Here is a 15145-nt window from a genome sequence, read left to right as displayed (position 1 = left end):
TTTACCAAAAATATGTAGCAGAAAACAAATTGGCCTAAAATGTTAAAAAAATTAGATTTTTATATATTTATTTATTTTTTTTGAGAATGTTATATAGCAGAATGTGAAAAATATTGTTTTTTTTTTTTTTTTTATTCAGAATTGTCGCTCTTTTTTTGTTTATAGCGCAAAAAATAAAAATCGCAGAGGTGACCAAATACCACCAAAAGAAAGCTCTGTTTGTGGGGGAAAAAATGGACATCAATTTTATTTAATTACAGCATTGCACGACCGCGCAATTGTCCATTAAAATAATGCAATGCCGAATCGCAAAATATGGCCCTGGTCATTAAGGGGGGAAATTTTCCGGTCCAGAAGTGGTTAATGAACATCTAAAGCCAAAACTTTTTAAATCTTGAATGCAATACGGAGTAGACTTTTTTTTTCTTTTTACCCTCTGTTTTCCATTGGGGGGGGGATACAGTACATGCAATACACAGAAATACAAGCTTTCATTAGCAGCTCATACATACAGTACCTGTATATGTTGTTCTTTTTCTTTTGTTTATCTTGTTTACTCTAAACGTTCAGTTTGTTCAGGTTTTCTCAGCAAATCTTTTTCCAGTTGTGCTCTCTCTCCTGCTCTCTTCTTCTCTGGAAGCGTTCAGTGTGATGAGGAAGTAGATTTATTTAATAATCACAAGCAAAAGCGGAACTTACATAGTTACATACATAGTTACATTGTAGTTGAGGTTGAATAAGGACAATAGTCCATCCAGTTCAACCTGTGTAGCTGTGTGTGGATGCAATCATCTCATATACCCCCGAATGATATGATCCTTGAGATGTACGTCTAAGGGTCTTTTAAAAATAGCCGTACTCCCTGGGGTAGAGAATTCCACAATCTTGTAGCCCTAACAGTAAAGAACCCCCTGCGTAGCCTGAGGTTAAAGCGGAGTTCCGGGCAAAAAAAAAAAAATTAAGCCAAAAATACCCCCGGGACAGCCAGGGACAGCCTTGGCGGTATTCCCGAGTGTGGCTCGGGGTGGAATTTCAGTGCCATTAGTGGTAACCCTGAGCCACACTCGGGGTACCACCAGGAAGCATCACTGGATACTGGAAGAGGTTACTTACCTTGTCCCCGGGATCCCGCGATTTGTTACTGCAGCATATGGGCTACGGCGGCCAGATCTTCCGCCCGATGCTGTGAGCCCCGGCTTCCGTCTCCTGCGACGTGATGCTCGCAGGGGGGTGGAACCGGCGGCAAATTTGAAAAGTAAAACACACAAACACACTGATATATTGTAATCCTATTGGATTACATTACAAAATTAAAATAAATTGACATTAGTTTGCCCCCCAGTGCCCTTTCCTGCAGTTTTACTGTACTTTATACATATATATATATATATATATATATAGATATATATATATATAGATATCTATATAGATATCTAAACATATCTATGTATAAACATATCTATCTATCTCTATCTATCTATCTATATATATCTATCTATATATATATAACTATATATATATATATATATATATATACACATATATCTATATATACAGTATATGTATACACACACACACACACACACACACATATATATATATATATATATATATATAGTTATATATATATAGATAGATAGATAGATAGATAGATAGATAGATAGATAGATAGATAGATAGATAGATAGATAGATAGATAGATAGATAGATAGATAGATAGATAGATATGTATACACACACACACACATATATATATATATATATATATATATATATATATATATATATATCCTTTAACTTATTTATAGTTATTTAATATAATATAATGTATCTTACCCGAGATGTTATAAAGAAGTACGCACAGTAAAAAAAAAATCATATTTTAGTTGGTTTGGGCTGCTCGTCCTTAAGAATTACATGCAAAATAATTGTACCGCTTTCAGCACCTAAAATCGTAAGCAATCATAACGCCAGGGAGATTAAGCAACGATAGCCTCTGAACTGTCCCCTGTTTCACTTACCTTTTAGAAGAAATACTTACATTGAAAATATCTTGTCCAGCGCCGCCATCTCAGATGTGGGCAGCTGAAGCCAGAGTGTCCTCTTCGGTGTCGTCGGAGTCCCAGAATGCCCTGCTCGTCACTTACGGTGCAGGCGCATCATCCCTGAACAGCTTCTGCGCATGCCCAGAAGCTGTTCAACAGAGAATGATTCAACAGGCGCATTGACTCCTGGAATCGATGACGCTCATTTCCCAGGAGTCAATGCAAGGAGGAAGTGACGTCGTGAGGAAGTGGAAGGAAGGTAAGTATATTTTCATTAAAAACAAGGTAAGTGAAACAAAAAAAAATGTAATTATCCAATTCCTTTTCAGGTGTTTTTAAGCTAGCGGATGGTGCAAACGTAATTTTTAGGGTGGAACTCCGCTTTAAACCTCTTCTCATTTAATCGCATTGTATGGCCAACTTAGTACAAGAGTCTAGTCTAAAATTGCTGCAATGTCAACCTCCTGAAGTATAACCAACCCTGAAACTCTATAACACACCATCAACATTTCCCTAACAAATTACTTTATCTGTTATTGATGTGCTTAACCACTTCTGGACCGGAAGGATTTGCTCCCCTTAATGACCAGGCCATTTTTTGCGATTCGGCACTGCATTAATTTAATGGACAATTACGCGGTCGTGCAACGCTTTACCTAAAAGAAATTGATGTCCTTTTTTTCCCCACAAATAGAGCTTTCTTTTGGTGGTATTTGATCACCTCCGTGATTTTTATTTATTGCACTATAAACAAAAAAAGAGCATTGATTCTGAAAAAAAAACAATATTTTTCACTTTCTGCTATATAACATTCCCCCAAAAAAAAATTAAAAGTCAAATTTTTTCATCCTTTTAGGCCAATTTGTATTCTGTTACATATTTTTGGTAAAAAAAAATCCCAATAAGGGTATTTTGATTGGTTTGCGCAAAAGTTATTGTGTCTAAAATCTAGGGGAAAGATTCATGTAATTTTTTTTACTAGTAATGGCGGCGATTAGTGATTTTTAGCGGGACTGCAACATTGCGAGGGACAGATCAGACACCTAACTGACATTTTTGACACTTTTGGGGGGAGCAGTGACATTACTACAGTAATCAGTGCTAAAAAATATTCACTGTTACTGTAAGAATGACACTGGCAGGGAAGGGGTTAACCTAGGGGTGATCAAAGGGTTAAGTGTGAGCCTTGGGGGTGTTTTCTAACTGTATGGGAGAGGGGCTTGTGAAATGAAATTACTTTGTTGAAATTACAACAGCAGACTGTCTTTCTCTATTAGCAGGGAGAGATCACGGGAGCCCCGCGGAAATCGTGGCCGCTGGCCCCCTGGATCAGCATCCCCGCTGCCTAGTGAGGGCTCTAGGAGAGCTCCTGCGAACCGCCGTACAGGTACAGTGGTTCGCGCAGCCGAGCCAGCCTGCCGCAGTATATCTGTGGTGGGCGATCGGCAAGTGGTTAAAGGGTAACTCCATTTTCGTGGGGAAAAAAAAATAGCAAATAAAAAAAAAAAAAATAATATAACATAAAGCGTCATATTGTAATTTTATGATAATAAAAATGACCTTTCCTTTTCAATTTGCAACTCTGTAATATTTTGTAAAATGCAATATGCAACACATAACAAGCATGCTTTACTGCTTATACAGACTTAAACTGGATACACACTATACAATTTTCTTTCCTTTAGATTTACCAAAACCATATAATATGAGGTCAGACCTAAACACTTTCAATTTGTATTAGGGATCGACCAATATCGTTTTTTCGTTGCCAATACCGATATTCTGGCCATTGCATATCGGTATCGGCCGATATGGGTCGATATTTTGAACATTTAAAGTTTTGCAAAAAGAACACATTTTCTGGCTGGCTGGCACCCTTTGGTGGGTGGGTGGGTGGCTGGCTGGCACCCTTTGGTGGGTGGGTGGCTGGCTGTTTGCCACTCTGTTGTGGGTGGCTGGCTGGCTGGCACCTGTGGTGGGTGGCAGGCTCGCTGGCACCTGTGGTGGGTGGCAGGCTCGCTGGCACCTGTGGTGGGTGGCTGGCACCCTTTGGTGGGTGGGTGGCTGGCTGTTTGCCACTCTGTGGTGGCAAGCTGGCTGACTGGCACTCTTTGGTGGCTGGCTGGCTGGCACCATGTGTTGGGTGGCTGTATGGCACCCTGTGGTGGGTGACTGGCTGGCTGGCACCCTTTGGTGGGTGGCTGGCTGGCACCCAGTGGTGGGTGGCTGGCTGGCTGGCACCATGTGGTGGGTGGCTGGATGGCACCATGTGGGTGACTGGCTGGCTGGCACCCTTTGGTGGGTGACTTGCTGGCACCCTGTGTGGTGGGTGGCTGGCTGGTACAGGCTTGTGGGTGTGTGGGTGGCTCGCTGGCACCGGGCAGCTGTGGGTGGGTGTATGTATGTGGCGGCTGTGTTAAACACACTGTGTGCACTGTACACTCACTGTCCCGAGACTCCCTGACTACAGACGAGGCTGAGGGAGGCGGCCTAAGAAGGCAGAAGCTGTCCCAGCGTGTGGAGGTGCGTGGTGCAACATACACAATGACATCATGACAATATCGCAATATTGGTAACCTCCGGGGCCGATTCCGAAATATCGGGGAAAGTGCATATCGGCCCTCGATATATATCGGCCTTGCCGAAAATCGCTCGATCCCTAATTTGTATGTAATCAGACAGGCTCTTGCACTGCATAGTTGAATGTAAATCTAAAGGAAATCTACCAACAAAAGTTGTATAGTGTGTATCCAGCTTAAGTGTACTGTTGTTGCTTTAGTAACACTATAATAACCTGAAAAGTGAATATTTTTGTTTCGTATGAGAGCAGCGTAGTAGTCTTTGGTTCCGACGATTGTTTGTGCATTCATTTTTTTTATTATTATAAAAAATGCACTACATATTGCACACATATTTACAGTAGTAAAGCATATAAGTGAAATAAGTTTATTCCCAATCATTGTTATTGGGTTCAATGGAGGTGGATCCATCAGAATCTGCGAATCATAACATAACAAATGAATCTGAAATTTATTTAGTTTCCCTTTCGTACTTTCGGATGCACGGGACTGTTATCAATATCAGTGAGCTCATTCCATTTCTCTCTGTGGGTTGGACTAGCAGGGATGACTCAAAATGCATAAGTAATTTCCCAAAATAATGAACTACCCGTTTTAAACGAATATGGCCAATTGTCCGAAATAACGTCCATAAATACGACACAAATTTCCAAAAGGGAGTCATTCTAACTAGTGTTGAGCGAACCCGGACTGTATTATTCGTGTTCGTACCGAATAATTGGATTTTTTGTACCCGAACACGGACACGGACACTTTACTGTATGTTCGGGTAAAAATCCGTGTTCGGTCGTTTTATTTCCGGGTTTTGCATGCTTTGGCGCTCTTTTCATGGCGGGCTTTCAACAGCCAATCAACAATCGTTTAACTGGTGTGCCTTAAGCCATCCCAGCCATGCCTGCAAATGTCTCAGTAGCTGTGATTGGCCGTCTGAAGCATGTGACCAAGTCTTTATAAGTTCCAGGCAGCCGCAGCGTCTTCATTCTGCTGCTTAAATCAGGGACAGAGCACACATCAACGTGCTGGCTGCTGATTAGGGAAAGACAGGCAGGAAAAAAACATTTGTGTCCGGATAGAATTGAGGGATAGGTCGGAGTGTTTAGGCAGGGCGAGTTGTAGGCATTTTAGGGATAGAGTCTGCTGAATTATAGGGTCAGTGTCTTCTACAAAGTACAATCGATATTGCTGTGTGGGGGGTGGGGTGACTCTGCACTCAATCCTGATCTACGATCTCTTCTCAATCCTGTTAGGGAGAGGCTGCTGCTGCTGAATTTTAGGGAAACTGTGTTCTACAAACTACAATCGATATTGCTGTGTGGTGTGGGATAGGAGATAGGCAGGTGTCAGTGATCCACATCCATTTTTCTGTGTGTGAGCTGCAGTGAACACAATCTTTTTGGGCTGCAGTGAACACAATCTTTTTGGGGTGCAGTGAACAACGTCCTTTTTGGGGTGCAGTGAACAAAATCTTTTTGGGGTGCAGTGAACAAAATCATTTTTGGGGTGCAGTGAACAACATCATTTTTGGGGTGCAGTGAACACAATCTTTTTGGGGTGCAGTGAACAAAATCCTTTGTGGGGTGCAGTGAACACAATCTTTGGGAGGTACAGTGAACACAATCTTTTTGGGGTGCAGTGAACAACATCCTTTTTGGGGTGCAGTGAACAAAATCCTTTTTGGGGTGCAGTGAACACAATCTTTTTGGGGTGCAGTGAACAAAATCCTTTTTGGGGTGCAGTGAACAACATCCTTTTTGGGGTGCAGTGAACACAATCTTTTTGGGGTGCAGTGAACAAAATCCTTTGTGGGGTGCAGTGAACACAATCTTTGTGGGGTACAGGGAACAGAATCTTTGTGGGGTGCAGTGAACACAATCTTTGGGGGGTACAGTGAACACAATCTTTTTGGGGTGCAGTGAACAAAATCCTTTTAGTGTGCAGTGAACACAATCTTTGTGGGGTGCAGTGAACAAAATCCTTTTTGAGGTGCAGTGAACACAATCTTTTTGGGGTGCAGTGAACACAATCTTTGTGGGGTACAGTGAACACAATCTCATACTTCTGAACATTTGAGGGTGCTGCCTGTTCCATACTCCTCCTCCTACTGCTCAACCATCCTTTTAGGGGTACAAACAATAGTAATTGGGGCCTAGTGTGGTGGTGTACGTGTGAGATACATACACTTTCTTTTTGATCATATTTTCTATTCCGCTGTTCAATTAAATCCTTTGGGGATCAATTAAATTGCGTGATAGTCTGTGTCGGTACGTGTGAGATCCACCTTTCCAAGTTTTTGGGGTTCATCTCATACTTCTGAAGATTTGAGGGTGCTGCCTGTTCCATACTCCTCCTCCTACTGCTCAACCATCCTTTTAGGGGTACAAACAATAGTAATTGGGGCCTAGTGTGGTGGTGTACGTGTGAGATACATACACTTTCTTTTTGATCATATTTTCTATTCCGCTATTCAATTAAATCCTTTGGGGATCAATTAAATTGCGTGATAGTCTGTGTCAGTACGTGTGAGATCCACCTTTCCAAGTTTTTGGGGTTCATCTCATACTTCTGAAGATTTGAGGGTGCTGCCTGTTCCATACTCCTCCTCCTACTGCTCAACCATCCTTTTAGGGGTACAAACAATAGTAATTGGGGCCTAGTGTGGTGGTGTACGTGTGAGATACATACACTTTCTTTTTGATCATATTTCCTATTCCGCTATTCAATAAAAACCTTTGAGGATCAATTGAATTGCGGGATAGTCTGTGTCGGTACGTGTGAGATCCACCTTTCCAAGTTTTTGAGGTTCATCTCATACTTCTGAAGATTTGAGGGTGCTGTCTGTTCCATACTCCTCCTACTCCTCATCCATCCTTTTAGGGGTAGAAACAATAGTAATTGGGGCCTAGTGTGGTTTTGTACGTGCGAGATACATACACTTTTTTGGATCATATTTCCTATTCCGCTATTCAATAAAAACCTTTCTAGGGCAAGATCTTAAATTACAGAAATATGAGGAGACCGTCAAATAAGGGCCGTGGCCTGGGTCGTGGTGCTGCTGGTAGAGCTCCTGTTGCAAGGAGAGGACGTGGTCGATCTGTGCCAGCTACACGCACAAGTGAAACACCTTCCTCAAGTGTGAGTAGGCGACAGAACCTGCATCAGTATTTGGTAGGGCATCATACGCCCCTAGAAGTGATGAGGCGAGAACAAGTGGAGGCGATAGTAGATTGGTTTGCTGCTGACAGTGCCTCCAGTTCCTTCACATTGTCTCCCACCCAGTCTACTGCAGAAAGGTCACAGTTGGCACCTGCAGCCGATGTCCAACCGTCTTTCACCTCACCCCCTTGCAAATCAGGCAAGCAGTCTGAGCCCCAAGCCATACAGCAGTCTCTTCTTCTTTTTGATGACTCTGTCAGCAGGGTTTCCCAGGGCCATCCACCTAGCCCTGCCCCAGAAGTGGAAGAGATTGAGTGCAGCGATGCCCAACCACTTATTTCTCAAGATGAGTACATGCAAGGATCATCGCAGCACGTCTCCGATGATGACGAAACGCAGGTGCCAACTGCTGCGGCGTTCAGCATTGTGGAGACCGACAAGGAGGGCAGGGGTGAAGACTGGGTGGAAGATGATGTGGAGGACGATGAGGTCCTCGACCCCACATGGAATGAACGTCATGCAGGTGACCTGAGTAGTTTGGAGGAAGAGGCGGTGGTCGCACAGAGCCACCAGCACAGCAGAAGAGGGAGCAGGGTGCAGAAGCGGAGCGGCCGTGCCCTAGACACTACGCCCGCTACTGCCCAACGCAGCAAGGGAACGAGCGCACCAAAGTCAGCTCAAAGGAGTTCTCTAGCGTGGAAGTTCTTTAGAAAATGTGCTGATGACAGGACACGAGTGGTTTGCACCCTGTGCAATCAGAGCTTGAAGCGAGGCATAAACCTTCTCAACCTGAGCACAACCTGCATGATCAGGCATCTAAGTGCAAAGCATGAGCTGCAGTGGAGTACACACCTTCAAAACCAAGAAACGTCTCTGGCTCATCCTGCTTCCTCTTCTGCTGCAGTCTCGGCCGCTCCAGCCACATCTGTAGTGATACCGGCACCTGCCACCATGCCACCACCTGGGTCACCAACAACCATCTCCACAATGTCCCATGGAAGCGTTCAGCTTTCCATCTCCCAAACACTTGAGAGGAAGAGGAAGTACCCCCCTACCCACCCGCGATCCCTGGCCCTGAATGCCAGCATTTCAAAATTATTGGCCTTTGAAATGCTGTCATTCCGTCTGGTGGAGACGCACAGTTTTAAAAACCTTATGTCGGTGGCTGTCCCACAGTACGTCGTGCCCAGCCGCCACTACTTTTCCAGGCAAGCCATCCCTTCCCTGCACAACCAAGTGGGGGAAAAAATCAGGTGTGCACTGCGCAACGCCATCTGTGCCAAGGTCCACCTAACTACCGATACGTGGACCAGTAAGCACGGTCAGGGGCGTTATATCTCCCTAACGGCACACTGGGTAAATGCAGTGGCGGATGGGCCTGAGGCGGATAGCAATTTGGCGCATGTCCTTCCACCACCGAGGATTGCAGGGCGCTTCAGTTTGCCTCCTGTTCCTAACTCCTCCTACTCCGCTTCCTCATCCTCTACCGCCTCCTCATCCGGACAGCGTAACACCTTCACCACCAACTTCAGCACGGCCAGGGGTAAACGACAGCAGGCAGTTTTACAACTTGCCTGTTTGGGGGACAAACCACACACCGCGCAGGAGTTGTGGAGGAGCATGGAACAGCAGACAAATGAGTGGTTGCTGCCAGCGAGCCTCAAGCCCGGCCTGGGCGAAATCTCATAGCAGCTCTGGGCCTAGCCGGTTTGACGCACATCCCTTGCCTGGCGCATGTGCTGAATTTGGTGGTGCAGAGGTTCCTTAAAAACTACCCCGATATGTCAGAGCTGCTGCAGAAAGTGCGGGCCGTTTGTGCGCACTTTCGGCGTTCTCACCCTGCTGCTGCTCGCCTGACAGCGCTGCAGTGTAACTTCGGCCTTCCCGCTCACCGCCTCATATGTGACGTGCCCACAAGGTGGAACTCCACCTTGCACATGCTGGAAAGACTGTGCGAGCAGCAGCAGGCCATAGTGGAGTTTCAGCTGCAGCACGCACGCGTGAGTCGCTCTGCGGAACAGCACCAATTCACCACCAATAACTGGGCCTCCATGCGAGACCTGTGTGCCTTGTTGCGCTGTTTTGAGTACTCCACCAACATGGCCAGTGGCAATGACGCCGTTCTCAGCTTAACTATCCCACTTCTATGCCTCCTTGAAAAAACAATTCGGGCGATGATGGAAGAGGATGTGGCACAGGATGAGGAGGAGGAGGAGGATGAAGAGGTAACATTTCCAAGGCTTTCAGGGTAGTCATTCGCAAGGGGCTCCGAGGGTGGGTTCCTGCACACACAAACGCCAGGGACACAATTGTCCAGCAGGGGCACAGTTCTGGAGGATGAGGAGGATGAGGAGGAGGAGGAGCTGGAGGAGGAGATGGAACCATGTTCACAGCAGGGTGGCACCCAGGCCAGCTCATGGCCATCACTGGTGCGTGGCTGGGGGGATACAGAGGACACGGACGATACACCTCCCACAGAGGACAGCCTTTCGTTGCCTCTGGGCAGCCTGGCACACATGAGCGATTACATGCTGCAATGTCTCCACAACGACCGCCGAGTTGCCCACATTCTAACTTGTGCTGATTACTGGGTGGCCACGCTGCTGGATCCCCGTTACAAGGACAACGTACCGTCCTTAATTCACTCACTGGAGCGCGATCGCAAGATGCGCGAGTACAAGCGCACGCTGGTAGACGCCATGCTGCTGGCATCCCCATCTGACAGCGGGGCCGCAGTGGAAGCACAAGGCAGAGGAGGAGGAGGAGGAGGTCGCCAACGCAACCAGGGCACCGCCAGCACCTCAGATGGCAGGGTTAGCATGGCCGAAATGTGGAAAAGCTTTGTCAGCACGCCACAACAAACAGCAGCACCAGCAGCTCAGATGGAACGTCTTAGCAGGAGGCAGCATTTTACCAACATGGTGGAGCAGTATGTGTGCACACGCCTACATGTAGTGAATGAGGGGTCTGCCCCCTTCAACTTCTGGGTCTCCAAATTGGGCACATGTCCTGAGCTTGCCCTTTACGCCTTGGAGGTGCTGGCGTGCCCTGCAGCCAGTGTATTATCTGAACGGGTATTTAGCACGGCTGGGGGCGTTATAACAGACAAGCGCAGCCGCCTGTCCAGAGACAATGTGGACAAGCTCACGTTCATTAAAATGAACCAGGCATGGATCCCACGGGACTTTTCCGTACCTTATGCAGAATAGCAATGGATACCGACCTTACCCACCCATTGTTCCATTTTTGCTCTTTCTCACTCTTTTGGGGTGTACCCTCATTTAAAATTTGTGAAAAGAAGCAGTGTTGGCTACCTCGTCCTCCTCCTCAGGGCCAGATTAACGTAGGGGCTATTGGAGCTGCAGCTCCAGGCCCCTACCTTTTATATAGGCCCCGGGTTGGCCATATTCACTGTGACCGCTCTTCTGTCACTTGTAAACACAGAAGTCTGGCTTCTATGCTCGCTTCCCCAGGCAGCACCCTCAGAACCTCCCCACACAGCGCGAAGGCCGGACAAGGAGGGACAGTTGCCGATGCATGGATGTGTTTATGGGCTTCAGAGACAGCATCCCATGTTGAATTAGGCATGCATGGCTGCACCCTTCCTCCTCTGGGTGCATGGCAAGGCACGGCCCTTAAGGCCCTTCAAAATCCTCAGCACCAAGCCCATGATGCTCTTAATCCGGCCCTGGTCCTCCTCCACCGCCGCTTCCACCTACACCGCCCATAGGTGTGCGCAGCCTATTGCATTAAGGTGTGCACCCCAAAGTTGAAATACACATGCATGTGTTTGCCAGCAGGGAGAGTAATGTATCGGGGCCATGTACCTGTAGGCAAAGAGAAATAGAGCAGAGCAGGTCCGAGGGAGATCTTTCCCATCTCCTCACTGGCAATGCTATGTGCCCTAGGTGATTAGTGTGTGCCCAGGCACACCCGGCACACCCTGTGCGCATGCCTATGTCACCGCCACATCCACCACCACCTCAACATCCCTCCTACTCCATATGGGCCTCGTCCTTCAGAGATGAAGAAGAACATTGTTTTATTTTTCTGTTTTTTTTTGTTGTTTTAAGTTATTTCCCTATCCACATTTGTTTGCAGAGCACTTGCCATGCTCTTAATTACGTTTTGCTGCCATTTGCAGCACTCTAGCCCTTTCCTTTGGTGTTTTAGAGCCATTTTAGTGCCTTAAAGTTCGGGTCCCCATTGACTTCAATGGGGTTCGGTGTCCGGGAAAAGTTCGGTAAAAGTCCGGGACACGGACCCGGACATTTTTTTTAAAGTTCGGCCGAACCCGTCGAACACGGACATCTAGGTGTCCGCTCAACCCTAATTCTAACATAACGATTACGACAAAACAAAATGATTTCATCAGCAAATTATTCCAAAACAAAGTAAATGTTCCCATCATGCAAATCTCTAGTGTTAGTTAAGATTAGAGATGGCCTTGCGGTTCGCCCGACGGTCGGTTTCGTGGCAAATTTTGCTTGTTCGCAAATTCACAAAGAGTCTGACTTTTGCTGATGTTCGCGAATATGTCCGCGCCGCCATTTTCTTTTTCATTCAGAAGAACCTTGACCCGTGACACAGCCGTCAGGTGGAACGGGACAGCCAATTAAAACATTTCAGCACATGGACAGTCCCCCTACCCTATAAATAGACCTGAGCTGTCGGCCATTTCACATTCTGCATTTTGTCAGTGTAGGGAGAGGTTGCCTGTGCTCATCAGGGAGAGATTGCCAGACACAAATAGCTCTGTGAACCACAAAAGTCCTTTTCAGGGCTGGTATTTCGGTATAGGTCTACTAGTATCTTTTTAGTTTAGGGACAGGTATCCAGTCGGTGCTTTAGGGGCAGTTAGAGATCGGCAGCAGTCACACAAATAGCTCTGTTAATGTCCACAAAAGTAATTTAAAGGGCTGCAATTTTTTTGGTATTGCTGTGCAGTGCACTATATGGGGTGGGGGAGGGGAGTAATCCACAGTATAATATACTTTGTAGAAAGCATATTATAGTGGATTAGTAGTATTATTGTGCACTGTGCAGCACTGTGACAGGTGTGGTGACTGAGCGTTGCTGCAGCTCTGACGGGAATAATAATGGGGCACTCTGACTGCAATATTAAAGGGGCACTCTGACCCCAATATTAAAGGGGCACTCTGACCGCAATATTAAAGGGGAACTCTGACCGCAATATTAAAGGGGAACTCTGACCGCAATATTAAAGGGGCATTCTGACGGGAATAATAAAGGGGCACTCTGACCGCAATATTAAAGAGGCACTCTGATGGGAATATTAAAGGGGAACTTACAGATGTGTGAATGGACCCTATATGTATTAGACATGTATTTACCGGCTGCTGTCAGTTCTGGCTGATTTATGAAAAAAAAATACATTTTTTTTGCTGTACGAAAAAATTTTTAGGGCAACTTTTCCAATTGCAATACTTCTGTTATGACATTGTCCATGTGCTGGGAATATTTGTGCACAGCTAGTACGTCTTTTGTGGCTGCAAATATGACCTAAAGGTTTTTAACGTTCGCCTCCCATTAAAGTCAATGGGGCCCGATGCAAACTTGCGGTTCGCGGACTTTTGAGAAAATTTGCGGCTGACGTTTGCGAACCGCCCCGTCCATCACTAGTTAAGATAAAAAAGCAAAATGCGTACTATTGTTTCTTGGCGCTGCTATGGGTACAAACAACAAATAACATACACGTATGTGGTATCACTGAGATTGTCAGGAACAGGGAAATTTGTTTGAGGCTGTTCTCTGGTGGTAGGTTATTGAAAAATATACTCCAAAAAATAGGAACACTTCAGAATATAGCATCAAGTTAACCACTTCTGGACCAGAAGATTTACCCCCTTAATGACCAGGCCATTTTTTGCAATTCGGCACTGAGTTAATTTAACAGACAATTGTGCGGTCGTGCAACGCTGTACCCAAATAAAATTGATGTCCTTTTTTTCCCACAAATAGAGCTTTCTCTTGGTGGTATTTGATCACCTCTGTGGTTTTTGTTCTTTGCGCTATAAGCAAAAAATGAGTGATAATTCTGAAAGAAAAAAAAAACAATATTGCTAACTTTCTGCTATAAAACATTCCCCCCCCAAATAAAAAATATTAAATCAAATTTTTTCATCCTTTTAGGCCAATTTGTATTCTGCTACATATTTTTGGTAAAAAAAAAATCCCAATAAGCGCCATGACAAAGAATCATCTCAAAAGAAAAAAGGCTCTTTAAAACAAAACCAAAACAATGGCGGGGGATCGCAGAACCAAAATGCATAAAAACAAGAAAGGGGAGGGAGGGTGGTTAATTTTCACCAATGCAGCTTTCTTCAGACTGAAGACCTCCTAAGGCCCCTAGCCTGACCTCTCCCTGTAGCTCCACCCATTCCTGGCCAGAACACCAATTAAGTAAGTCCCATCACTTACATTTTCTATCGAACTGGGCTGAAAACCCCTCCTTGACCCAAACCCCTTTAACGTCATGCCGGCCCTCAGTCCATGTCTCTTCTCTCCTTTACTCCGGGCCTCCCTTTCAGTTTGTTCCGATTTTCCCATCAACTGTTTTTCCAGTCTTGATCTCTCTCAGGCTCCCTTATTCCCTGGGCACATACAGTATAATGAAGATGATTGCTTGTTAATCACAAACAAAAGCAGAACTTAGTTGCTGCCATACTGACTTCTTCAAATAAACCAGATCTGAAATTTGATAATATTCAAACACTTTTTCCTGAATGAAAGACTTATCATTGATGTGTTTAAAGAATATGTAAATCCTAACAATGGACTTCTCTTAATTGCTATCTTTTGGTATGTTAAAACAAAGTTCTGGTGCAAGGTTTGCTGGCAATTTCAATAATTAGTTGGGTCCCGTTTGGACCACATGATTTATCAGCATGCCAGAATGGAATGACTGCTTAGTTTGTAATATACAGTGCATCTGGAAAGTACAGTGCTTCACTTTTTCCACATTTTGTTATGTTACAGCCTTATTCCAAAATGGATTAAATTCATTATTGTCCTCAAAATTCTACAAACAATCCCTCATAATTACAACGTGAAAGAAGTTTGTTTGAAATCTTTGCAAATTTATTTAAAAAAAAAAAAAAAACAACAACACATGTACTTAAGTATTCACAGCCTTTGCTCAACACTTTGTTGAAGCACCTTTGGCACCAATTACAGCCTCAAGTCTTTCTGAGTATGATGCTACAAGCTTGGCACACCATGGCAGTTTCTCCCATTCTTCTTTGCAGGACCTCTCAAGCTCCATCAGATGGGATGGGGAGCCTTAGTGCACAGCCATTTTCAGTTCTCTCCAGAGGGTCTATTGATGCTGGCTGCTGGGATATTGTT

General features: G+C 45.2%; 1 protein-coding gene across 1 annotated transcript in view; it reads right to left on the bottom strand.

Annotated features, from left to right (window-relative positions):
• The window catches only part of LOC309568338 (uncharacterized protein), a gene marked incomplete at its 5' end in the record, with an annotated part of 103216 nt that overhangs the window by 61028 nt on the left and 27043 nt on the right, over positions 1-15145 (bottom strand). The window lies entirely within an intron of this gene.

The sequence above is a fragment of the Pelophylax lessonae genome, assembly GCF_965119305.1.
Source record: "Pelophylax lessonae genome assembly, chromosome: 12".
Classification (NCBI taxonomy): Eukaryota; Metazoa; Chordata; class Amphibia; order Anura; family Ranidae; genus Pelophylax; species Pelophylax lessonae.
The sequence above is the reverse complement of the archived record's forward strand: the minus strand, read 5'-3'. Positions and strand labels throughout refer to the sequence as shown.